Below are 27,702 nucleotides of genomic sequence, written 5' to 3' on the forward strand. Positions count from 1 at the left end.
ACAAATAAGTCAACATTACCGAAATGGTCAAATGACCCCTTTAGGAGTTATTGCCCTTTATAGTCAATTTTTTACCATTTTTCGTAAATCTTAGTTATCTTTTACAAAAATCTTCTCCTCTGAAACTACTGTGCCATATTAAACCAAACTTGGCCACAATCATCATTGGGGTATCTAGTTTAAAAATTGTGTCCGTTGACCTGGTCAACCTACCAAGATGGCTGCCATGGCTAAAAATAGAACATGGGATAAAATGCAGTTTTTGGCTTATAACTCAAAAACAAAAGCATTAAGAGCAAAACTGGCATGGGTTAAATTGTTTATCAGGTCAAGATCTATCTGCCCTGAAAATTTCAGACGAATCGATAGTCAATTTTTAACAATTTTCATAAAATTTGTAAATTTTTACTAACACTTTTAACTGAAACTACTGGGCCAATCATTATAGATGGGGATATATGTACGCAGCATGAATGTTCAGTAAAGTTAGATCTACAAACATATCACCATCACCAAAACACAATTTTGTCACGAATCCATCTGTGTCCTTTGTTGAATATTCACATATACAAATGTACCAAGGTGAGCGACACAGGCTCTTTAGAGCCTCTAGTTTAAATATGCATTAGATTGTTGTATAATTTTAGAAATACATATGAGATTCAGTTCAAATGTACAAGTATTATACCTTTGCAACTGTTTCAAGAACATCTTTCCTACGTAATTTTCTGCACAGTAAACGACATTCTCAACTATTTATAATAAATAACAAAAAGAGAAAACATGACAATTTCTTTGTTAAAATGACATACGATATCTGGATGTTTACGAGACTGAAGTACTTTTAAAAGTGATAGAAACAAACGCTGACCTTTGTGACTTTAAGCGGTTATGTTTACATCTGGAAATTTAAAACTCATTTTTGTTGCAAATATACTTTGCATTTTAAGATTAAAGATTGATGATGTGATTGTTGGTGCTTAATGTCCAGTGGCAGATATTTTCATGCATGTTCTTGAAGATAAAATTAGAGAACATGATTATGAGACATGTCATTATTTTGTTGATTGATTGCTTTGTGATTAACTTTTTCCAAGTAATAGTTCATGCACCTCAAAGATGCCAGGGGGCCTCAGTGGCTGAGTGGTCTAAGTATTTACTACTGTAATCATTAGCCAGTCAACACTGAGGTGTGAGCTTGAGCCCTGTACGAGCGGGTGCACTCGACTCCAATCTTAATTGACTAGGATTGTCAATTTTTCCAACAAAGGTCCCTCCTTCACCAATAAAAACTGGCCACAACAAAAAAGTCTTATTGCGGTGCTTTAAAGTGGCGTTAAAACACCAAATATCAAAAAACCATCAAAAGAGCCAATAAATCTAACAATAGAACAAACAGGTAGGATCTGTAAAGTGGGTAGACCAGGATGAAGGAAGAGAAATTTTTAATTCTACTTGAAAAATAATACAGTACAATGATCAATCAGATATTAAATCAGTAAATCATATGTTTAATCGATACAAGGATCATTGAATCAGTAAATTACATATTTAATCAATACAATCATTGAATCAGTTAATCACATGTTTAAGAATACATTGATCATTCAATCAATAAATCATATGTTTAAACAATACAATGAAAATTGAATCAGTAAATCATATCTTAATCTTTACAATATGATTTTTTGAATCAGTAAAATGATCCGTCTATTATTGAATCAGTAAATCAAATGTTTAATCAGTACAATGATCAATAAAATATTGAATCAGTCAATCATATGTTTAATCAGTACAATGACCAATCAAATATTGAATCAGTCAATCATACGTTTAATCAGTTGAATCAGTCAGTCATATCTTTAATCAGTACAATGATCAATCAAATATTGAATCAGTCAATCAAATGTTTAATCAGTACAATGATCAATAAAATATTGAATCAGTCAATCATATGTTTAATCAGTACAATGATCAATAAAATATTGAATCAGTCAATCATATCTTTATTCAGTTCATTGATCAATCAAATATTGAATCAGTCAATCATATGTTTAATCAGTACAATGATCAATCAAATATTGAATCAGTCAATCATATGTTTAATCAGTACAATGATCAATCAAATATTGAATCAGTCAATCAAATGTTTAATCAGTACAATGATCAATAACATTTTGAATCAGTCAATCATATGTTTAATCAGTACAATGATCAATAACATTTTGAATCAGTCAATCATATGTTGCATCAGTCAATCATATCTTTAATCAGTTCAATGATCAATCAAATATTGAATCAGTCAATCATATCTTTAATCAGTACAATGATTAATCAAATATTGAATCAGTCAATCATATCTTTAATCAGTACAATGATCAATCAAATATTGAATCAGTCAATCATATGTTTAGTCCATATGATGATCAATTAACTATTTGATCAGTCAGTCATTTTATCAATAATACAATGATCAATCGACTGTTCAATCAGTCAACAGTTAAATCATAATAACACCCTCATTTTTGTACTATTAAACATAATTGAAATAGTCAATCATTTATTTAGTCCATAGGATGATTAATTAAGTATTTGATCAGTCAGCCATTTTATCAAGCAATACAGTAACAGTAATCAATTGACTGTTCAATCAGTAAATAATTCAATCAAAAAACCAACCTGACCATTGTACTTATGTACAAACAGGATCTGTAAATGCATCAGTCAATGAAATAATAATTAAGCATCCCTCTGTTAAATCATGAAGTCAATTGAATAATTATAAAACAAAAGATGATGTGGTATGATTGCCAATGAGACAACTCTCCACAAGAGACCAAAATAACACAGAAATTAGTCAACCATTTAAGATATGCTTTGAAATAGTAAATTTTACTAATTGTTGGATGAAATATAATAATTAATAGCCAACCAGTTAACTAATTGTTGGTGCAAAGCTGAAATATCCTAATAATTTAACCATGTGTCGGTCTGATATAAAGAACCCTCAGATCAATCTTAGTATGACATAGACCTTTAATTTTGTTGCTACAAGTAATTTGTTACAAGTGAATCTGTAGTCATTCTGGCATTAGATAATAAATGGCAAACAGCAAGGACTATAAACAATAAGCTTTGTTGCAATGATAAATGTCTAATACATAGACAGTAGATACAAATTACTTCCTTTGTAGAGCAACAGAGTACAGTTAGAGTTATTTCAAGCCTCATCAGTTGTCAGTTTGTTACGGTATTATAACAAATAGTTACCATTGTCAAATTACATCAGAGCAATAGTTTAGTGTTATTTCTTCTCTAATTATCTTGTACAGAAAACGCTTTATAATTAATCATGTTTTGATCCTGTTAATGATCCTGGAAAAACCGGAGTTATTTTCTCTAATTGAAAATATTTCTCAAAGAAAAAGTATAAAGGACGGGGGATCTTTATTGGGACTCCAGGATCGGGCGTTTTTAAGCTTGGGATTTCAGGGTTTCGTGTTTTTAAGCCCGGGATTTTGGGATCAGGACCCCTCCTATCCTCCCCTTATAAAGGAGACAGATTTTAATAAAAAGAATTTCATTTTAAGAAATCATTTTTTTTCTCAAATAGAATTATCAGCATCTTTTAGATAATAATAGTCATATTTTAAAATATGATTAATATGATTTCACAAATTCTCATTTGTGTCATCAGAGTAGTGTTTCTAACAAATTAATTGAAACATGAAGCAACAGCAGCCTAATTGAACCAAATGTTTGAAAATGTAGACTTGAAGATGGATCTGATCTGAGACAATGCTCTTTTAACAAGAGTTATTTCCATTGAACCTAGATCACTCATGGAATTTTATCTTGAAATAAAACCATAAAAGATACTAGGCTCATTACTTAGTGCTTCAGATGCATATTTTGTTTTGATAAGGACATGAGTTATGTTTAAATAAAAAAAAAAAGAAGCTAGAAGAATTAAGAAGTTAAAAACAGTAATTGATGGGGAAAAAAAAGACTAAATAATGCTCTAAAGTTTTAATTAAACACAGTTTGCATGGTAGCATTGAGAAATAGATGAATAAAGTACTACATGTATAATCAAAGTGTTTGACAGTTAAATGTGAAGCTCTGACATCAATACAAGAGTATATTATAGCATATGATAAGTTAAAAATTGTAAACTAACAAAACTGGTAAAAATGCTAAACAAAAAATAAAAAAATTGTTCAAAAGATTTTGTTCTTGATAAGGAGTATATGTGACTGATTTGTAAGTCCCAGCTGTGGCTTTCATATGAAGAACTGAGCATTCTCCACTTAAATATCAAATATCGCTGCTGAAAAGCTTTTTTTGTGCCGAGGATGGTGTAAAGCAGAACGGTGTAATGCAGGAAGGTGTAAATCAGAACGTTGTAAAGCAGAACGGTGTAATGCCAGACCGGTGTAAAGCAGGACGGTGTAATGCAGGACGGTGTAAAGCAGGAAGGTGTAATGCAGGACGGTGTAATGCAGGAAGGTGTAATGCAGGACGGTGTAATGCAAACACCAATTAACCAATCAATGATGGTTTCTTGCTTTCAAATTTTTCAAATATTCATGAGCTCTACGATCTTTGATATTTGCTGTGGGATGACTAAATGAGGAGATACCATTATGTATTCCACAATACATTGGAATTTAAATCTCAAGAACCTGATCCAATTAACTATGTGTCAGTTTTATTCACCGTACTTTACTTGAGGATATTCTGCTAGTCCAGATAAAAATTAATATCAATAAAATCCTTTTCTATCTGTTTATTTACCAATAGGAAAGCATCTTATGTTCTTGTACCAGCTTTTTTTGCTATTAATCAGTAATTCAATCATGTTTTTTTAAAAAGAACTTTGAAATGGAATGGTGGCTAATCTATTGCAATATGTTAGAATTGGTCCTGATTGTACGTCATCAATTCGGAGAGGTCATGTGTTACACAGATTTACATCTTCATGGCATTAATGGCTAATACGGAGCTATCAAGCTTCATCAATTAACTTTCATGAATCTTCAGCGGTGATTTTTCTCCGATGTCAGTATTTGTATCATTGTATTGATTGCAAATAACTTGACACATCATTTCTGCGACTTTCCCGCCATGATAAATGGCCTTTTTCCGTTCTATTGACATTATACATTACAGTATTGTCTTCCAATTTAAAACATTCCATCTTATATTTGCACAACCAATTCAAATATATAATTCCAATCATTTTACCGTTTAAAACGACAAGTTTATATACATTATTTACTTTTTATTGAAACAGTTTGTTTTTAAGCTTCTGCAGGAATGTCCAAGTTTAGATGAACTTTAAAATCAAATTAAAAATCTGAAAAAAGAAATAATTTGTGATACTTCAGAAACAAATATTGAGTATTGATGAGGGAATTTTAAAACAACAGCGGCTGTAAATTGACTTTTATCAGTAAATCAACACGGGGACAAGTATGAATTACTAGAGTTGTGTCCCTTAGAGTAGTAAATTTTAAATTTTAATGTGTATAGACATTTCTTCAATAGAAGTCTTCATATTTTGCTGAATGAAAAATTTTATCATTCCTTTTAAAAAATGCAATAAAATTTATGTTTTTATTTATATTTATAGCTGCAGACTAATTTATCGAAAAGGTTTTATAAAAGAAAACACACACTTATATGAATTAAATGAATTTGCAGATAGAAATATTTTATAAAATGTCAGAAAATAGTTTATATAAATACTTATTTAAAAATATGAAGTTGCATTTGGCGCACAACAATGAATAATGAACTCAAGCTTGATTGGAGAGTTATTTCTTATGTCAAATCATATTTTTTCAAAAGATGTAAATAAACAAGTATCTTCCTTATATTGATATAAAATAGAGACAAGTTGTTTTTATGTCCCAAATATTTGCATTACGTTTTCTGATCTGTGCATCTGTCTGTTCGTTTGCTCGTCCGTCTGTCCCAATAAAGTTTTTGGTTGAGGTAGTTTCTGATGAAGTTGAAGTCCAATCAACTTTAAACTAAGTACATATAAGATCCCTATGATATGATCTTTCTAACTTTAATGCCAAATTCTACCCCATTTTCACGGTCCACTGAACATAGAAAATGATAATTTGGAAGGGGTATCTGTGTACTAGGGACGGATACCCCTTCCAAATTATCATTTTCTATGTTCAGTGGACCGTGAAAATGGGGTAGAATTTGGCATTAAAGTGTACTAGGGACACATTTGTGTGTATTGGTGAAAGGAATGGTAACCAAACAACACTGTTGTGCTAATGCTCTTTTGTAAATACAAACCAAGTTTTTTTTTTTAAATTTACGGGGGGGGGGGGGGGGGTTGAAGAGTGTGTTGTGAAAAACAAAATGGATCTGGATATAGATTGGGCAATTATATTATTAATGATAAGAACATATTGAGACTACAGATTGTTTTATTGCACATAAGATATATTCTGATAAAGACAGACAATTTTATTTTTTTTGTATAATAATGACTCTTAAAAAACATATAAAAAGCAGAGGAAAAAATGTCAAAAAGTCACATATTATTTATGATATGATAATAAAACTTAAAATTGAGAGATGTTTATATGGTGTTTTACATTGTAAAAGAATATTATCTTATTTTACTGTTAGATGTTTCAAGTGAGTGAAAAACCATGCAGCAAAGAAGTGTTTTTGAGAAGTTATATTTTATAACTGGAAAAGGATCAAAGTTGTAGTATTTTTTTAGTAATAATTTATAAACTAATAACATGAAAAATAAAATAGGTGGTATGGTGACATAATGATATATGGATAGGACAATAATTTTACAAATAAGATTTATAAGGCTTTTAAATCTACTTTTGAACATTTAAATCATTGTTTTCTTACATATATCAAAATTTATTCAACATAAAAATAACAAAAAGGTGTTTAAAAGTACTTATTAAAACTTTATTGAAATCGGTGCATTAACTATCCGATTGGGAACAATTAGGATCAACAAGTTTGTTTACATTTATAACTTGTGTATTGGTCAATATTAAACTGACGATCTTTTAAGCCCAAGTCAACAAAAGAAGGATTAAGTTGTGTTAAGTCAATAATTAAGTTGTATTCATATCTTTTGTCTCTTACGTTGATCATACGGCACTTGTAATAACTGAATTATTACAGCTTATTTACGTTGATTATATGACACTTGTAAAATCTGAATTATTACAACTTATTCTAATTCCTTTAAATAGAAATTGACTTCAACAATAGAGAAAGTAGTGGCTCATTTAGCTTATTCTTATTTAGTAAATCTGTTGGGGATAGAGATAAAATGTCAGCGTAGTAGATTAGTTACTCTTTTTCAACTTTTATCTGAACAGAAAATGACATGTATCACAGTATTGTTTGTTAAACAGTCGTTCCGATAAATTGTTTCCGAACAAAAGTAAACATTGGGACCAGGTCTCGCCCTCAGGTGTGCGAAGTCACTGAGGAACCTTTAGGGGAAGTTGGCTATCAGTTTAACGAGTGTATTCAATGCATTTGCTATCAGTTTAAACAAATAATTGTTGGCAAACAGTAACAAGGTGTTTCAATTTTCTGTTATTGTTAATTTATTGAGTCGATTGTGTCTTTATTTCTAAATCTGTTTTGTATATACAAATACAGTAGCCTCAACTTGGCTAATATCCAGAAAAAATGTAGTACATGATTTTAATATCTAGTGATGTTCCTTAAAGAAAGTTCAAATAAGATTGATAATTGATCCCAGGTAAACACAGAGCTGTGATTACAGGTAAGGTGTTCGTAATTGATTTATGTCCTATGTCGCTCACGTTGCTTGAAGGGGGAGGATAATAACTACATCTATTAACGTCCATTTAATGCAAATTACGAAATTTTAATTTTATATCTACCAGCAGTTAATGTATCTAGTGATAGAAAATAATGCATGATTTTAATTTTAATTGTGAAATTTTAATGACATCTTGTAAAAATTTACAAAAAAGAAAAATTTGAGATGCTGAAATCGTAGTTCATGTAAACTTTAATAGTATATATGTAACTTTTATTCATTTTTTCCCCCTCAAGGTATAGTATTTGTTTAATCTTAATAGGTGGTCTTTTCAAACAATCTTAAAAATTTAATTCTTAGACTTCAGGTTAACCACAACAGTCTGGATGTGATTTCTTTAAGGTAATATTTGTCTGAGAAATTTTCTGTATGATCCACCTGTCATGCATCATGCCTGATGTTTTAAGCACTGTGACATTCACCTTGAGACCTGTCTCTTGACATGTCAATAGCCATGAATAGCCTGGTGATTCTATACAAGAATCAGATTTATTGGACTTGTCTGCAAGTTTATGTTCCTGAGCTTCATTTTTTGAATTGAATGAACTTTTAGAGTTCAAGGTCAATTAATCTTGGGTTGATAATTAAAATTTAATTAATAGTGTTAAATATTAAAATAAGATGTGGTATGGTTGCCAATGATACAACTCTGAACCAGTGACCAAATGACATAAACATAAGCAACTTGGGTACAGCCTTCAACTTTAGGCAAAATAGCAAGAGGACCCAAAATGAAGCTTTGACCTCTTTGAATTTTGCCTCCCATTTTCTTTCTAAATTTATATGAGTTGTTGCCTTTCTGTTGGAGAGTATCCTTATATTAGAATGTGTTGGTGTTATATATATAAGGTTTTGCTTCTTTTAATGAAATTTTACAATAATTGTTTAAAATCATATTTTTATGTGTATTTATTTCAATTACCCTCTGACATATTTTTTTTGTCTTTTTTTCTTACTTATAAATTTTAGATAACTTAGTTTTAATTTTGATGGTTTGCAATTATTTACAGTTTCAGAGTTCAGTAAGACACAAACTGTCTGATTTTAAAATTTGAATTATTTCTGATTTCTAAGACCTTTTACCTACATAATAACCAATTTTGAACTTTGAATTTTGACCTACTTAATAACCAATTTTGAACTTCGAATTTGGGAAGTTTTTACTTTTCTGCACTTTGTTTTTGTTTAGCTATCAGTGTCTGAGTTGATATTTAGTGGAATATCACCAAGTTATAATACCTCAAATTATTTCAAAATGTTCACTAACTCTTTACTATTTGAAAGCACTTTCTAAAATTGTCCCAAAGAAAGACATCTTGTTTTATTCATCACTTGATCTTATCAGACATAAAATATGAATTTGAGATATTTTGGTACTTAAATCAATACAGATGTGACAAAACAGATGCATATCTCCATATTCGTAAAAACCATTGATGTTTATTTTATTTAGATGAAAGAGTGCCATAAATATAGCATCCCTGCACAAAATCGTTGCATTAAAACCTCTGTTTAAATATCAAGTTTCGCTTCAAAGATGACACTGTGATTACATTAGAGTTGCAATACTGGCTTTGATGTTAAAACACAATTATTTCATTTGAATGTATCAAGTTACTTTTATAACATAAACCTGCAATACCACGATCCAGAGATCATCTGCTTTGTTGACAAGGTAAACAGTATTTGTTTACAAATAGCACAATTTTAAGTGAGTTTACACACAGTTTTAGCTGTATATCAACAATATAAGGATATATAAGATCACCGATTTAGACTGAGGAGTTATTTAGGGTATAATAGTTATTTTATTATTATACCTTTGAACAAATGACTTCTTACAACAGTTACAGAGTCATTCATTGCCTTAACAGTTAAGAATTTAAATTTAATATGGCCTTAAAGATTTTTGTGTTATTTTTAGCTTTAATTACATAAAAGTTGCATAACTTGCCAGTAATTCTACATCTAAAGACTTGCAGGTAGTTCTCAGAAAACAATAATGCTTATGTAACTGAAAAAGTCTTTTATAAAAATACTGGCTTTAAAAAAAAATAATGTTTTGGTGAATTTTAAACTTATATCAAAACCTTTGCATGTGCACTTTTAAATTGGCGGAATTTATTTTTTGGCAATGTTGTTCTATCCGTAAAAATAAGCGAAAATTTACAGCCCGCAAAAATAACCCGCTATACAGTATTTGATGGAAAGAAGTTTTCACTGACATTTTCTTTTGCAGACAGATGCATAGTTTTTACAACAAATTACTAAATGATATTAAACTTTGATATTTTACTGCTTAAACAAATCACCCATATGTAGTTTATTTGATTTTTTATGGTGTCATTATTCATAAAAGAAAATATGTTTTAATTTTCATTATATCGCTTATCAGTGTCCGATCTACACATCAATAATTCTATCCATTTAGAAAAAGTATGATAAACATATTTTACAGATTGCAATAAAATTTACATATAGATTCAAATAAGATTTAAAATTACAAAAAATGTTAAATTTGATTAAATTTTGAGTTGTTGCCTTTCTGTTAGGGAGTTTCCTTATATTGGAATGTGTTGGCGTTAAATATATAAAGTTTTGCTTCTTTTAATGAAATTTTACAATAATTGTTTAAAATCATGTTTTTTTGCTTATGCAAAAAATAATTTTGTGTGTATTTATTTCAGTTACCCTCTGACCTGTTTTGTGGTCTTTTTTTCTTACTTACGAAGTTTAAGATAACTAAGTATTAATTTTGATGATTTTGCAATTATTTACTGTTTCAGAGTTCAGAAAGACACAACCTGTCTGATTTTAAAACTTGAATTATTTCTGATTTCTTAGACCTTTGACCTACTTAGTAACCAATTTTGAACTGCGAATTTGGGAAGTTTTTTACTTTTCTGCGCTTTGTTATTGTTTAGGTATCAGTGTCTGAGTTGACATTTAGTGGAATATCAACAAGTTATAATACCTTAAATTATTTCAAAATGTTCACCAACTCTTTACCATACAGTCTTTTTTTTTGAAAGCACTTTCTAAAATTGTCCCAAAGAAAGACATCTTGTTTTATTCATCACTTGATCTTATCAGACATAAAATATGAATTTGAGATATTTTGGTACTTAAATCAATACAGATGTGACAAAACAGATGCATATCTCCATATTCGTAAAAACCATTGATGTTTTTTTATTTAGATGAAAGAGTGCCATAAATATAGCATCCCTGCACAAAATCGTTGCATTAAAACCTCTGTTTAAATATCAAGTTTCGCTTCAAAGATGACACTGTGATTACATTAGAGTTGCAATACTGGCTTTGATGTTAAAACACAATTATTTCATTTGAATGTATCAAGTTACTTTGCAACGTAAACCTGCAATACCACCATCCAGAGATCATCTGCTTTGTTGACAAGGTAAACAGTATTTGTTTACAAATAGCACAATTTTAAGTCAGTTTACACACAGTTTTAGCTGTATATCAACAATATAAGGATATATAAGATCACCGATTTAGACTGAGGAGTTATTTAGGGTATAATAGTTATTTTATTATTATACCTTTGAACAAATGACTTCTTACAACAGTTACATAGTCATTCATTGCCTTAACAGTTAGGAATTTAAATTTAATATGGCCTTAAAGATTTTTGTGTTATTTTTAGCTTTAATTACATAAAAGTTGCATAACTTGCCAGTAATTCTACATCTAAAGACTTGCAGGTAGTTCTCAGAAAACAATAATGCTTATGTAACTGAAAAAGTCTTTTATAAAAATACTGGCTTTAAAAAAAAATAATGTTTTGGTGAATTTTAAACTTATATCAAAACCTTTGCATGTGCACTTTTAAATTGGCGGAATTTATTTTTTGGCAATGTTGTTCTATCCGTAAAAATAAGCGAAAATTTACAGCCCGCAAAAATAACCCGCTATACAGTATTTGATGGAAAGAAGTTTTCACTGACATTTTCTTTTGCAGACAGATGCATAGTTTTTACAACAAATTACTAAATGATATTAAACTTTGATATTTTACTGCTTAAACAAATCACCCATATGTAGTTTATTTGATTTTTTATGGTGTCATTATTCATAAAAGAAAATATGTTTTAATTTTCATTATATCGCTTATCAGTGTCCGATCTACACATCAATAATTCTATCCATTTAGAAAAAGTATGATAAACATATTTTACAGATTGCAATAAAATTTACATATAGATTCAAATAAGATTTAAAATTACAAAAAATGTTAAATTTGATTAAATTTTAAGTAGCAACTATAAAAAATTGTGTAAGCTCAATGATGTGTGCTAATGATAGTGAGATATACCATATTTATATAAATGTTATAGACGTTTATTGCCGTCTGCTAATAATATGCTTAGATAAGTACAACTAGAAATGACATTGAAATTGATTATAGTTGTCACATAGTCATTCATTTTTATACTAGGAGGTCAGCTATATACATGTTTAGTGAATACACATCGCTGATTTTACCCCAAACTTCAGTTTATGTGATATGTCTAAATGAAATAGCTCTATGGGTGTCTCGTTTACTTGATATCATGTGAAGTTGTCCTTTTCAATTACGGCCTTTACCGAGCGTTACCGCAAAACTTTAAAACCTTTGCTTTAAAACATAAGACAAAGTAATACACAATTTAGGTAGAATTTGATGCAAACCATTTTAGAAATTTACCTGCAGTTTTATGGGCTGAATAATAAGAATTTCTGAACTTTATTCAAGTATTAAATTCTTGTGGTGAAAATATTGAGCAAATGATAATAGATATGTAATATTTGCCAGACAGTAACCCCCCAACTTGAGTTACTGTTTTTCAAAACTTTACAAGATCACCATACAGGTTTGAACCTTGACCTTGTTTGTTGACATTTTGTAAATGATACCAAACATAACCTTGAGCAAAAACAAGTCGTGAATGAGTTTTAAATAGATGACACAACATTGCAAGCAATGAACTGACAAAATACATTGTAGAGCCCTACAGAGCTTGTTTGGCTTCCCAATACCAACAATGGCCACCCTCCAACCAGTTTCAAATCCAATCAAAAATTTATTTATAGTTGGTTCATATACAAAATTGTATAACTTTGAATATAGCTTTGCTGAAAAATGTTTTTCTTCTGAAGTTACAAATTTTCTAGCCAGGCCCTCGTTTCATTTTCGTAATTTAAGTGTTTGTTGCCTATCTACTTGAGAGTAGAGACTGGGACAAAATTATATAAGAAGATGTGGTACAAGTACCAATGAGACAACTCTCCATCCAAGTCACAATTTGTAAAAGTAACCCATTATAGGTCAAAGTACCGGTATGGTCTTCAACATAGAGTCTTAACTAACGACTGAACAGCATGCCATAAAGGGCCCCTAGTACATTATTATAAACTGGTCCCAGCTTGAAAATTTATAGTAGAAAGACGACAACAAAAATTGAGCCTCTTGTTATTTCTGTAATTTTATTTCTGTAAATAAGTTTTTATCCTATAATTTCTGTGTTTATTATAATTTGCTTACTACATACATTTACATAATAATAAAACGGATCTTGATTTGTGCTGTTTTTCAAAATATTGCCTTTGTGCTTTTACATATTTTTACAGATCAGTAACTGTTAACATATAATACTTCCACAATACATTCTCACATGGATAACTTTGATGACTTTGTCCATCTGCTTACAAATGTTTTTATATAAAATTGTCTCATAAAATGTGATTTACTACTGTTTTGTCACATATTGTGGTCGTTTCTTATTGACTAAGTGATTTTCGTTATCAGATATAATCCTCTTTTATGTTGTGTTCTTATTCATATGATATATATATATATATAAATTTCCGATCGGTGAAAAGTTTTCTTAATTAAATCCTCTGTTTGCTCTGGTTCCACCGTGTGTTAGGCAACAGACAATCAATGAATGATCGCTTTTCATTAAATACAATTGACTAGATAACCTATGTAAGACTAGATAATCTTTTACGAAGCCAAACAAGGTCTTTGGCGGCATTCTTCAGTATTTATATACCTGTACCTATCAATATATATATTTATCGGAAAATCATGCATTTTCACATTGATCCTGATGCAAAGTATATTTTAGCTCCAGGATAGGAACGTGACTTGAAAATTTAAAGGCAATGACGTCATATAGATCAGCGTCACACTTTTGATGTCAATCTTTGCCAATTAATAAATGAAATGTAATGCAACTTCATTTATACAACAGAGCAATTATATATATATCACTTTGTACTTGTTAAAAATAGTTTAACTTAATACATCATGTCCATTCATATTAAAAAAAAACATATACCATAGTAGAGACAATTTGCTGATAAAAAAAAGTGACAATGTAGAATTTATATATTGACTAATTATCAGCTGGGCTCTTGTAGAGTAGCTTGGTATTTTTGCTAATAATACAAGTATCAAAAAACAAAAATGCCAGTATTCTACATGCTGTATGACAAGATAATCATTATTGAAGCCAAACAAGGTCTTTTGCTGCATTCATCAGTATTTTTATACCTGTGTGCCTATCAATACATTTGTATATATATATTTATTGGAAAATGGTGCATACACTTTGTTTCTGATGCAAAGTATTTTTTAGCCCAAGGACATGACGTGACTTTAAAATTAAAAGCAATGACGTTATACAGATCAGCGTCACACTTTTTATGTCAATCTGTGCCAATTAATAAATGAAATGTACGCAACTTCATTCATGCAACAGAGCAATTATCACGAACTTTTTACTTGTGAAAAAAAGTTTTACTAACTACGTCATTTCCATTCATAGTCTAAAAAAATTATAGTATTAATGAGCATTTATTTATAATATACTGACCATTTATCAGCTTGCTCAAGCCAAGTTGCTTTGTATTAGTATGTTAAATTATCCCTGGGTGCCAATTTTTCGTGATTTTATTGTTCAATAAAACCCCAAACTTCAAAACCCAATTTTGACCAATTCTAACTGGACTCAGATTGAAACTGTTGTGAAGCATTAGAACCTTTAATACCTGATAAATCACTTCTATAATCACTTTTACAGTATACTTAGCTCATGATCATTAGATAAGTCACTTTTAACAGTAGCTAATTAAACAATTACCACATTACATAATTGATTAAACAAGTGTGCTTTCGTGACATATATGATGATGTCATATGACAGACCTAACATGATGCATTGTTGATATATTTAATTGCACTGTAAAATATCATGTTGGACTACATTTTTACATGTGGCAATCTGACATACTGTTACACTTTTACATGACATGTGTGAATAAATTGTCATATGACATCTTTTAAGATCACTGTTAATGACTCAATTGATTACACTCAAGTTAGCATGTAATACTGGGAAGAGGCTAATTACATTTTATTGATGCAGAACATGCTCATGTCTCATTTGGTTTACACTGTGACATGTCATGTTTCAATACATTGACACCTGGGGTATTTGATTACACTGTTACATTGGTGGGTAGATTACACTGTCATATGACAGTCTGATTACATTATACTGACGGAAGGCTAAACCATTTCTGATTTACTGTTGAAGAGCATATTTGAATACACTGTATCATACGACATCTTTTAAGATAACAGTTAAGGCTCAATTGTTTACACTCAAGTTAGCATGTAATACTGAAAGGAGGCTAAATACATTTGACTGTTACAGAAAATGATCATGTCTCCTTAAGTTACACTGTGACATGTCATGTTTTAATACAATGACAACCCTGTTAAGTTTGATTATACTGTAACATTAATGATTAGATTACACTGTCATGATTACTTCTACATTAACATATTTTACTGGCAGAAAGCTAAATGCAGTTTTGATTTTACTGTTGCAGAGCATATTTGTATCATATGACATCTTTTAAGATCACTGTTAATGACTCAATTGTTTACACTCAAGTTAGCATGAATAACGGGAGGAGGCTAAATACATTTCACTGTTGTATAACATGCTCATGTCTCATTAGGTTACACTGTGACATGTTATGTTTCAATACACTGATAACCCTGTTAAGTTTGATTACACTGAGTAGATCACACTGTCATATGACAGCCTGCTTACTTCTAAATTAACATATTTTACTGACATAAAGCTAAATGCATTTCTGGTTTCACTATTGCAGAATATTCTGTTGCATGTCTCATTTGATTTCACTATGACATGTCATGTCTCATTTGATTTCACTATGACATGTCATGTTTTATTTGATTTCAATTTGACATGTCATGTCTCATTTGATTTCACTATGACATGTCATGTTTCATTACAATGACACCTGGCTTATTTGATAACTCTGTGAAGCTTGATTATCATGTGACATTACTAATAAGATTACACTATTATATGACAAGAGTTGATTACTTACACATGATTTTTGATTACACTGTCATATGACACATTTGATAACATTTTCATCAGACATTTAATAGCACTGTCATAACACTATATAAGTAACATAGCTGAGAGGATGATAGAGCAGATTGGTATCATGAGAAAACATTGTCAATCGGGGTGAAGCCAAGCATGGTCAAGTGATTTATTTGATGACACGGTCAAGTGATTCATTTGATGACACGGTCAAGTGATTCATTTGATGACACTGTCCAGTGATTCATTTGATAGCACTGTCACATGACACTTATGATGGCACTGTCTTATGACACATTTGATTATTTTTAGATTCCTAATATTATATTTTTCTGTTTTACTGTATGTAGAATTGTTGATTATGTTAAGATTATTAATCTTACAACAAATCTTTAAATACTGTACCTAATGAGATGTTGACTAGCAGTAATTAGACTTCTGATGCTTTTAATAACAACAAGTCACATGACATGTTCAAGTCATGCCCACACTATAACTATTTACCCTATATTGCAGAGATGATGTGGTATAATTGCCAATAAGACAACTCTCCACAAGAGCCAAAATTTGCATAATAAAATATGTGTATATTTGATAACTTCAACATGATTAATCCCCATGTGAAGTGCAGTATGATATCTTGAAAGAGTTTTTGTCAAGTGCTTTTGATTACAATGTCTTGTAGCATGTTTTTATTTCTGATTAAACCATTGAACACCCCATTTTTTTGGCCAATCAATGCATTTGAATGGGGACATATAGTTGGGACCCCCCCTTTTGTCGTGGGTTGGGAACTCCCTCCTTTTAAAAATGGCTGGATACGCCCCTGAGATTGATTGTTCTCATTCTGGCTTTGTCTGCCAATGAAAACTGCCAGTCATGAAATTGCCAATAGTGCTGAAATTAGTGTTAAACACCAATCAATCAGTAAGGTGGTATCATGATGTCATCCATCAGAACATTAAATTTGCTAATTTTTCGAAATAAGATAAACTTGCGTAAATACTCCCCCCTCCCTAAATCAGCCACAGGCATTTAAGGACAATGACTATACATGTATTCAAGTTTTATTATCAAAGACCATAATGATCAGGTTATTAGTCAGAAATTTATATTAAGTTCCAGGATGTGCTATTTTTTGTACATTTCTAACATTAAAAGCTATATTTAATTGATTCCATTCTGTCAACTGTCTTTTATGACACATCTTTGCAACTCCCAGTGCTGGTTCTTAGGGCCAGTTACTTTTGGTATTTTAATCGAGACAAAGTTAGACTTTTCAAGCTTTCGTACTCCATAAACAAATGTTGAAAAGACAATTTTATCAAAATAATTTGTTTTAAATTGATTTATAAGAAAGAGATTTTGAAATAATATCTGGACCACTTTGTTGTTCAAATAAAAATATGAAATGTAACTTTCCGACCCATTGATAAGTTATCAATAACTTTGGTTAGATATAAATTATCTGTGTACCGAGGAATTTTATGTGGTAATCATCAGTATAAACACCACATCCTTGACAACATGCATCTTTTTAACAATGTCCATCAGGACATGACTTAATACTATACAATAGAATACAGAGAAAGAAAACGGAATTAGGCTTTATATCTTTAAAAGTATACTTAAAAATCTGATGTAAAGAAAACATTTGTAAGTTCGGTTAAGTATATAAAAATATTTTGTATTTTAGTGTTTTGAAATTAATATTGTTATTTTGAATCTAATATTCTGAAATAACTTTTTGATATTAGACAACCCTCCATTATGACGAAAATTTATTGGACCTATAAGTTGAAATATCCCTTTATTATTTTTTCCATCCCTTTAACTCCTTTTCAGGTCTTTATTTTGATTATTTCTTTGATTTTATATTTATTGTAGGGTTTTTAATATGAATTAAAGAAAATATAAGCATAAAAATTGAATGAAAAAGAAAAAGAGGCACTTGACTTTTTGTTGTAGGGCTTTTAACTTTTTTAGTTGCTAAGAAGACTTTGCTATTTTAAAGACCTCTTTTTTGTAGGGTAAATATGGAAATTTGATGTTTTAATTTACTTTCACTACATTAACTTTCTTAACACTTATAAAAGGTCTAAAGCCCTGATTGATGGTATATTTAGACCACCTTGTGACACTAAGAAGTCTAAAGTCAGCAAAGCAAGAAAATTTCCCACATTAACTAGACCTGGACATTGATTTTAACATCTTTTTATGGTGTTTCAAATGTCCATAGCATGTTAAACACCCATTCCACTTATAATTGATCTGTTAAAACATCAACAAAGGGATAAAGACATTTATATAGGGTCATAAGTCATCATTCATGAAACTTATAATTTTGTAAAATGCCAACAAACCGACCTCATGATTATAAGCTATTAAAAACTGGATAGGCTTTAATATTCAGCCTGCTATATTTTGTGACACCAAGTTTCCCTCACATAAGTTTGATTTAGATGGGTCAATAGGCCTTATTCACACCTGAAACGACCATCAAAGAAGTTCCTGAGCTGGTCAGCGGACAAAGCTATATCCTGTTTGTCTTCTCTAATCTATAATTCAATAACATTTACTATTGCTTTATAACTTTCATGCTATGCTTTGATATAATTTATTGTATTATATCCAGACCAATAAGGTCACTTCAGGTAAAAGGAAAAAAATCGTTGAATTTCAATGAGTCTAATAAAAAGTTCAATTATAACCTTTCATTTTATCTATAAACTAGGATGAATTCTTTAAATAGTTCTTTAACTTTTACCTGTATAAAGAGTTTCGTCAGATTTATCAAATTACCGATTTTTAAAATGGGAGGTACTGTTAAAAGTGTAATTTGTACTAAGCTGTCCCTAACTCGTATCAGTGAAATCTTAATACCTGTCTGAAAATTTAAAAATTCTTAATCTCTTTCAGCATGATTCTTTAGACAGAACTTAGCTATTTAAAATCAGATTGTTTTGTTTTACGTGTGAAAGGTTAGAAAATTAACAAGCGTGTCCGTATTATTAATATTTTAATACAATATGCCAAAAACATTAGTAATGAAACTTTGAGGTAAGCAAAATCTTTTATAAATTTAAAATTTGATTAAATTCTTTTATTTAAGACGTGTATTGTCTTTCAGATTGGTTTGAAAGTAACCGAATTTGAAAAAGCCACACCAAAAAAATAGAGAGATTATTTAATGGTTCACTTCGTCGCTTTTGGTCGTCGCAAAATTTGCCATGATAAATTATGATATGAAATAAGAAGATGTGGTATTATTATCAAAGAGACAAGTGTTCACAATGGTCCGAATTAAGCAACTACAGCCGAGCAAAACCCATACCCTATTATCTGCTGAAAAAAGGCCCACATATATATTAAGTAAAGCTTATCAAGTAATTACAAGGCTAACATGTATTATCAACAGTTATAAAATTAAAAGTAACTCCTTTCATATATGACTTGAGAAATGAGGTACTCTTCATTTCATAAAGATAAAAAACAATTGTAAACTTTTGATATTGATCAGATTAATTATGATAAGATTTAGTCAGTCTAACATAGGCTTTAGTTTGCAGACTTATGATTGTTACAGTCCTTAAATGTACTTGATATGCAGTCCAGGAATGCTGTACAGTGACGTATAGCTACTAACCTTTACATCAGTATGTCTGTGGCATAGAGTTGCCTCAACAGCATATTGATCATACCACATCTTATGTCTGTGGCATATAAGAGTTGTCTCAACAGCATAATGATCATACCACATCTTATGTCTGTGGCATAGAGTTGTCTCAATAGCATAATGATCATACCACATCTTATGTCTGTGGCATTATAAGAGTTGTCTCAACAGCATAATGATCATACCACATCTTATTTTCATAATGCCACACATTTAAAAATTGCACCAGACAGGTAACCAGTTACTTCTGCATTTATTTGTGCCCTCTTGAAATCTGTTGGTATGTTTTGTCGTTGGGTTGCTGTCTCATGGATGTATTTGTTTTATTTTTAATGTAATAAATGAAAGAAAAACATGAAAACAAGAAAAGTGGTTAAAAAGACTGTATCTGTTTATTTGAAACTTTAAATAGTTAATTAGTATTAAATCCAAACAGTTAATTAGTATTAAATCCAAACAGTTAATCTGGAACACTTCAAGATTAACACAACTTCAATTTAAAAGGCATTTATTTGAAATTAATTCTTGCACAAGACAAAATTATCACCCAATCAAACTGCATAATAGTTTAAAAGAAAGTCAATAATTGGCCAATTTACAATTAATCTGCCAAATTAGTACTGATAATTTAATCAGAACAAGCTACTTAAACACAGCAGTTCATACACTACCGATCGGTAAGTAGCGATTGTTGACGATTACGATGATAACTGATATGTTTGCTTTGGCGGGGATTAGGAGGTATTAGAGACTTTGACGAGAAGACTTTCTAAGCACACAGAAAAGGTAGTTAGACAATCTTGATACGGTATTTGTCTACAAAGTGTGTACTTTGTACTAATTTATTAGACAATTGTCAAACATTTGTCTTACCAAAAATTGTTAAATGTTTTAAAAGGCAAAGGTTGATAATTTTATTTGAAAAATTGAATAAAAAGGTGGGGAGATGATAGAAGATTTTAAGAACATTGATTTCAGTAATAGGTTTGACATTCATACAATTTATCATTTAAATGTTGAGCTCTGTCGGTTACTTATTACAAAGGTTACTATAGATATAGAGTTTAAATGATGTAGGTCGTAGTGGTAGTAGTTGAGTATGCATATAGGTCATAGTGGTGACAATTTTGGTTGTATATAGGTCATTGTGATCTAATTATAGGTAATGTAATGATACCCTTTTAACTCGCTATTAAAACATTTAAACTATAAAAGTTTATTAAAAGGGATAAGTAGGATGCCACTTAGAAAGTTAAGTTTACAATAAGGTGACAATAAAATTTAAATGGAGTGGCTAAGTGGTCTAAGTGATTCATATACAATAATAACTAGTCTGGCAACACTGAGGTTGTGAGTAAAAACTCTTCTCAACGCAGATGCATTAAAGGTACGGATCCAGCCATTTCAAAAAGGGGGGTTCCAACTATATGTCCCCATTCAAATGCATTGATCGTAAAAAAAGGGGGGGGGGTTGCAACCCTCCCCTGGATCCGCCACTGCATTAGACTTGTGATTGCTTGTTTCATGTTAAAAGTTGTGGTTCTCGGCAGGCAAGCTGGCTTCCTCTACCATGATAAACTGGTTGCTATGATATAAATACAGTGCTTTAAGTGGTGCTAAATACCAACTATCAATCAATCATACTTTAATAGATTTATCAGGGAAGAAATCTTATGTATCTATATTGGTTGATTGATTGATGCTTGCTCTACACTGCCTAAGCCCCCAAAAGCTATATTGCTGCGTTATGTAGATATAGGAAACTTTATTAGGTGTTGATGTTTTCAGTCCAAAATTTTGCTTTCAGTCATCTAAATATTGGAGTTTTGCATATTCATTATTTCCTATGCATTCCATTTTCTCAATTTTCAACTGTCATGCTTGTTTGTAACCTATATCAAATGAGAAATAGATATAAATATTAAATGTTGCTGATATTGCTAAAAAAAAATCATATGATAGCAGGTTCAGTATCTTTTCTTAACAATAGTCTATTGCTCCTGGTGTTAATATATTTAAAAAAGTATTTTGAAATAAAAGTGTTTTGATATGTATGAAAAGTGATACAGTGTTCTAATAGCAGGAGTGTCGTATGGCCTTCATCAGAGGCCTATTTTGCAATGTTTTTAACACAGTATACTACAATCAAGGTTATCCTTAGGTATAAAGAACAAATAACTGTTTGCTTTTATAACTTTTTACAATAGAATTTTATTTAAATCAACTTGAAATATCTGTTAATTCATCATGAAGTGTCAGATATCTTTTATGTAATGTTATATCTCTTTATTCTCCTGTGATTAAGTAGTTGTTGTCGACAAATGCCGATCACAATGAAAAAATGTTACCTTAGTCTGCATGGGGGAATGTACATACAAACTCGTAACTCAAATTTGCAACATCATCTTTATAAGAATGGTACTCAACTAGTCGAAAGATTTTTAAATACATGTATTTTCAATTAAATTACACTTTTTATATATTGATCATTTTCGCATTGTCATTTATCAATCAAGAATTGATTTCGATAAAGCATCTTAAAAAAAAGAATAATGAAAAATGACGTGATAAAAAAATTGTGCAACTGCAAAAAATATTTAGTTTCTGTAAGTTTATTTAATTAAGCTGTCAATTGGATTAATAAAGAAGGTAAAAATTAAGTGATAAGAAAAGAGATTATTTTATTACAAAAGCTTCTCAAATTTAGTTGACAGATACTTAAGACCAAGTTGCCGATATTTACCCTCTAGTAAAAGATATTTTAAACAGGTAAATAGCAACATAATAGAATAACGTACTTGCTGATCGGCTCAGCAAACTAATGTTTAGATAACCATACTTTAAGTGACGGTAAACTTTTGCTACTTTACAAGCAAGAGAATAGATTGTTTGATTTGTGAGAGTGAAGATCACAGTTCAAGTTTAAATATCATGCCGAATTACAGTGATTTAAACAGGTAGATAAGGTTTTAAACAGGTAGTAGATCTACACGGTAAAATGATATTACAATTGTATACCCTGGCTAACACCTTGTCATTTGTGTATTTAAACTTCTAAGTAAATTAATAAATACACATGTATACAAACTAAAGAGTAAGGTATTTCCTTACATCGTTTCAAAATCAATTCATCAAAGTTCTAAATAAAAAAAGTTATTCTAGAAATTGACTTGTATTTTCTTTGTAAGACAAAAAACTGATAACAAACATATTATAAAAAAAGCAATTTTGATTGTTAAATTTCGCTGCATGCAAAAGAACTTTTTTTTTTAGGATTTCATTAAAATTATTAACATAGGTAATCTTAAAGTAGACAGAAAACTGATAAGAGATGAACCTTAAACAATTTGTAAAAGTTTATAACTTGCGATTGTAAAATTCGATTGTATGCCAAAATTTTTTTTTTTTCCAAATTTCATCAAAATTGTTGAAATAAGTAATCTTGAGTTCAGCCATGAGGGGGTCTTTCCCCCATGGAGCTGTACAAATGGAAGATTATACCTACCCCCTGCTTTGAATGCAATTTACCCCCTGTTTGTTTATCCTAAGTGGTAGGCTGTTCATCATGCACTAATTTCTAAGTAGGAGATATTAACTTTTACAGGATTTTTCAATTTAACAAAACTAAAATTCAGAAGGAATTCCTAATTATTCAGGTTTTTTTTCTCTTCCACATTCTTTACAAATGGAATTGCTTAATATAACAGTGAAATAAAAAAAAACTTTGTCAAGTTTTATAGGTAATAAAAAAAAGGCATCACAGATTTTTTGAATTTACAGTAAGACAATTGATGTCAAAAGATGCTGAGTAACCTCTGTGGCCAAGTTGTCTAAGCTAAGGTAAAATGTTGTATCAGTAGCCTGTCAACACTGAGATTTAGTGTTCAAACCTGCAGGCATGCCTTTTATAGCTGACTAAGCAGTATGGGCTTTGCTCATTGTTGAAGGCCGTACAGTGACCTATAGTTGTTAATGTCTGTGTCATTTTTGTTTTTTTGTGGATAGCAGTATCATTGGCAATCATACTACATCTTATTTTTTATAAGCTCCATTCTACAATTGTCAGTTTTGCAATCGAAGTGCTATAGGGCTATTATGTTGTCTCTAGGCACTTTTGATTTCTCCACCAATAAAAACTGACCTCCAAGGAAAGACACAATAGTGGTGAAACTGGCATTAAATTTAAACACTATTCAGTCAATTGAAGAATGCTGTGGCAATAAGAAGCCAGCAATCAATTTTAAAATTTTGCTTTGGTGTTTTTGATAAAAACCCACAAAATAACTCATTATCCATTAGGACCTCCAAGTTAAAATGGACATTTCAGTAATATATAACTAAGCATGAGTGAATCGTTTGAAAGGTGTCTGTTAATTAATGTTCTACTGTAACAGAACCTGAAAGATCCTAATCTGAAAGCAATTTTCTACAGATATGTGTAAAATTATAAAAACCATAAAAGTATAACAAATATGATGATGTAGTTAACGAGAAATGATGTGGCATCTGCTATATTAATAATTTCTTTATAAGGACGAAAAGCAACAGATTGTTTAAAAAAATAAAGTTTTCAATAATTAAAGTGATAATCAATAAGACATGACAAAGTTTGTGATGAAGAGGTATAGAATACAAAACAAGTAGCAATTTAATGCATAAATATTAAAATTAATTCTATTAATTTCTACGCTGAGCAGCAGGCTTTTATTGTGTTTGTATCTCTGTTAAGATATTTCATTATTTGTTCCGAAAAAAGAAATGGCTTTTGCGTAAGAGATCAATTTATAAAACCAGTTCTTTAACTCACAATCAATAGATTTATTTCTGTGTTTTAGAAAGTGTCTTCGGTTAATAACGTACGTCTGTTTATCTTCCAATAAAACTTTTTTTTTTGCCTTTTACCTGGCTTGGGCTGATTATTCTTTTGAAATTGAAAATATTATGCAATTCTTTTGTTGAATTATTCAGATTTAAATGTTATTTGTCAGTGTATTAATTTTCTTTGTGCAGAAGCATCCAATATGTCAGCTAATTTAGTGTATGATCAAAAGTAAATCATATTTGTTATAGCTCACCTGGTCCAAAGGCAAGATTGAGCTATTCCCATCATATGATGTCACTTATCTCAATCTTTTTTTACGATCAGTTAGTACACTCTTCCAAAAAACACAGAAAACTATGGACCGTTTAAAACCAAACTTAATTACAAACAATATAAGGATGTTAGGTTCTAAATTTGTATCAATTGTTTCTCAGATAAAGCATCATGGCTCCCATTTAAAAAAAAAACATGTTGGGGGCTGAAAAGTGCACAGTTATGGTAGTATTGTAGTTTCTTAAATATTGTAGACATTAGATGAGAATTTGTTCTAACTCATTTAATTTTACACATTTATCGTTATTTGAACTTAGATGACTTTTGAACCAAATGCAGGAAATCTCAACCTATAAAAGTACTGGAAACCTACTTTTAAAATGGATGATGTTCAGAGTTTGAGGAAATCATTTTTTTTCTCTTTCATAATATAAAAAAGAAGATGTGGTATGATTGCCAATGAGACAACTATCCACAAAAGACCAAAATGACACAGACATTAACAACTATAGGTCACTGTACAGCCTTCAACAATGAGCCTAATGGCAACTGACAAATTTTACACTGAGAGATTTCTTCATTTTCAAAAACTGCAGAAAATAACCCTATTGAAGCTGTAAGCTAAAAAGACATAATAGAGGTCACCAGTCTTAGAGGTCACCAGTCTTCACATTTTGTTAGTTATTCATACTTGATTAAGTTTTGTCTTTTGCACAGGAGAGAGGACATCAAGCGTCTGAGCATCATACCAAGTCTCAAAAACATATGCTGCATACACTTAGTTTGAAAAATATCTTTTAAATAAAATTTAAAGAATTTCCTATGTCCTGCAAAAGGGATGGGTAAAAATTTAATTGATGCTAAATATTTCATCATATGAAGGAAAATATGTTAATGTGAAAACTTGAAATAGTCTTTTGACCTTAATTTTTTGCTTCAAATAGAGTTTCCTCTTATTTTCAAGCTGTTCATGTTCAAGGGTGTTTTACCTTTAGAGTCTGTAGGTTGAACCTATGATTAAAAATTTAGCTCAAACTGTTAGTCAACAGACTTATTGGCCTGCAGATGTGTAAAATCATGGGCCACTTAAATTCCTACTGGTTTCTTGAAATTTTCAAGTTGCAATATTTTTTTGAAGTTTGCATGGAGCACTTTTTGTGTTGTCATTGTAAGATTTGACTTCAGCAAACAAATTGTCAGGTAAATTGATAAATTCTGACAGGGGAAGGTTACTCAGGAAGGAAGAGGTTACTTTATTAAATTTATATCATTTGAATTGAAGGAAGATTTGACAAGATCAGATCATTTTAAATTTTTTTATCTGAGAGATTTTGAGTCCTTGGGTTATTTTTGGATACTTGTCTGGTTTTGGTTGGTTCAAGGAGAATAACATGTAGATAGTGTTTTCTTCATTTTGTTTTTTTGTAAAAAAAAAAAAAAAATGGGGGGGGGGGGGATTTTCAATTAATTTTTTATGTTTTTTAGTAAAATATTAGACACTTTCTGTACATTAATGTCTTTAATTTACCAATATACCCTTTATGTTTATTGCAAACAATAATGTGGAGATGGAGATGAGACAGAAACGTTTAAAAAAAACCGAAACAAAACCAGGGGGAAAACTTCATTGAAACAGAACTGTTACTTAGACATATGGATAGGTTTTCTTTCAGTCCCAATCCATATAACTTCAATAATTTTGAAGTGGCTTATTTGCTTGAATGTTTCTACAAGTTACTAATTGAAATCTCTTAAAACTGATCAATTTGTGAGAAAAAAAAACACATAAATTTTATTAAAACAGAGCTCAACTCCTAGATTTGAATGTTAGGAAAGATTTTTATCCACCAAATAGCCTAAAAATTCATACTATCAACTTAGCATACTAGAAATGAACTTTATTATTTAACCAGTTGATCAGTTTTAAGAGATGAATTCAAACTGCAACTTGGAAAAACGTTTAAGCAAATTGTTATTTTAAAAGGACAAAACCTTTTGAAAATGCACTTTAAATGTAATGAAGAAGAGTGCTTTTCTTCAATTAAGGAATTAATAATTCTACCGTAGATTAATACAAGTATCGTTTGACCCACAGCTTTTATTTTCACTTGTACACCAACAGTAATTGCTGTTAATATCGATAGACGATGCTGTTACAACATTAAACCACACTTGCACATGATTCTGCTGCATTTAATTTGTGCAAAAGCCATATAGCATATATTCTGTAAAACCTATTCTACCGTCCTATAAAAGATTTAATTATTAGCAGTGTTTAATATTAGTTTGCTTTTAGAACTTAATGTCAAATAATCGTAGAATGAATATTGCATGTTGAAATTTAAAGGAATTACGTGTTAGATTGGTCTAAAATAACTTTTGTGTAATCGGCTTTTTTTCTTATTGATTCAATTTGCAGATTATTTGCCGTAATTTTCTAAAAGGATGGAATTAAAATGTCAGACATATGTTTATGTAACATTTCAAGTCTGTTATGTAAATTTCTATCGTTAATTTCCATAGCTCACATTAAGTACAGGTTTATTGGGAATCGCATCATCTTAATTTTCCAGAAGTTGCATCGGAAAATACCTCTAGGCTACTGCCGTGTTATTGATGTCGTTAGTGTTGG

The 27,702-nt window shown here is 30.3% G+C and overlaps 1 protein-coding gene across 3 annotated transcripts in view; it reads left to right on the plus strand.

Moving 5' to 3' along the window:
- LOC134724852 (zinc finger MIZ domain-containing protein 1-like) overlaps nucleotides 1-27,702 on the plus strand; it is a 195,838-nt gene that overhangs the window by 23,777 nt on the left and 144,359 nt on the right. The window contains exon 1 of one of the 3 annotated variants that reach the window (XM_063588146.1): nucleotides 7,766-7,801. The exons of the other annotated variants lie outside the window; for them this stretch is intronic. The gene's annotated coding sequence lies outside the window, so the exon portion shown is untranslated. Of the gene's footprint in view, nucleotides 1-7,765; nucleotides 7,802-27,702 lie in introns of those variants that run through there. 3 annotated transcript variants of the gene reach the window in all.

Source organism: Mytilus trossulus, chromosome 7, assembly GCF_036588685.1.
Source record: "Mytilus trossulus isolate FHL-02 chromosome 7, PNRI_Mtr1.1.1.hap1, whole genome shotgun sequence".
NCBI lineage: Eukaryota > Metazoa > Mollusca > Bivalvia > Mytilida > Mytilidae > Mytilus > Mytilus trossulus.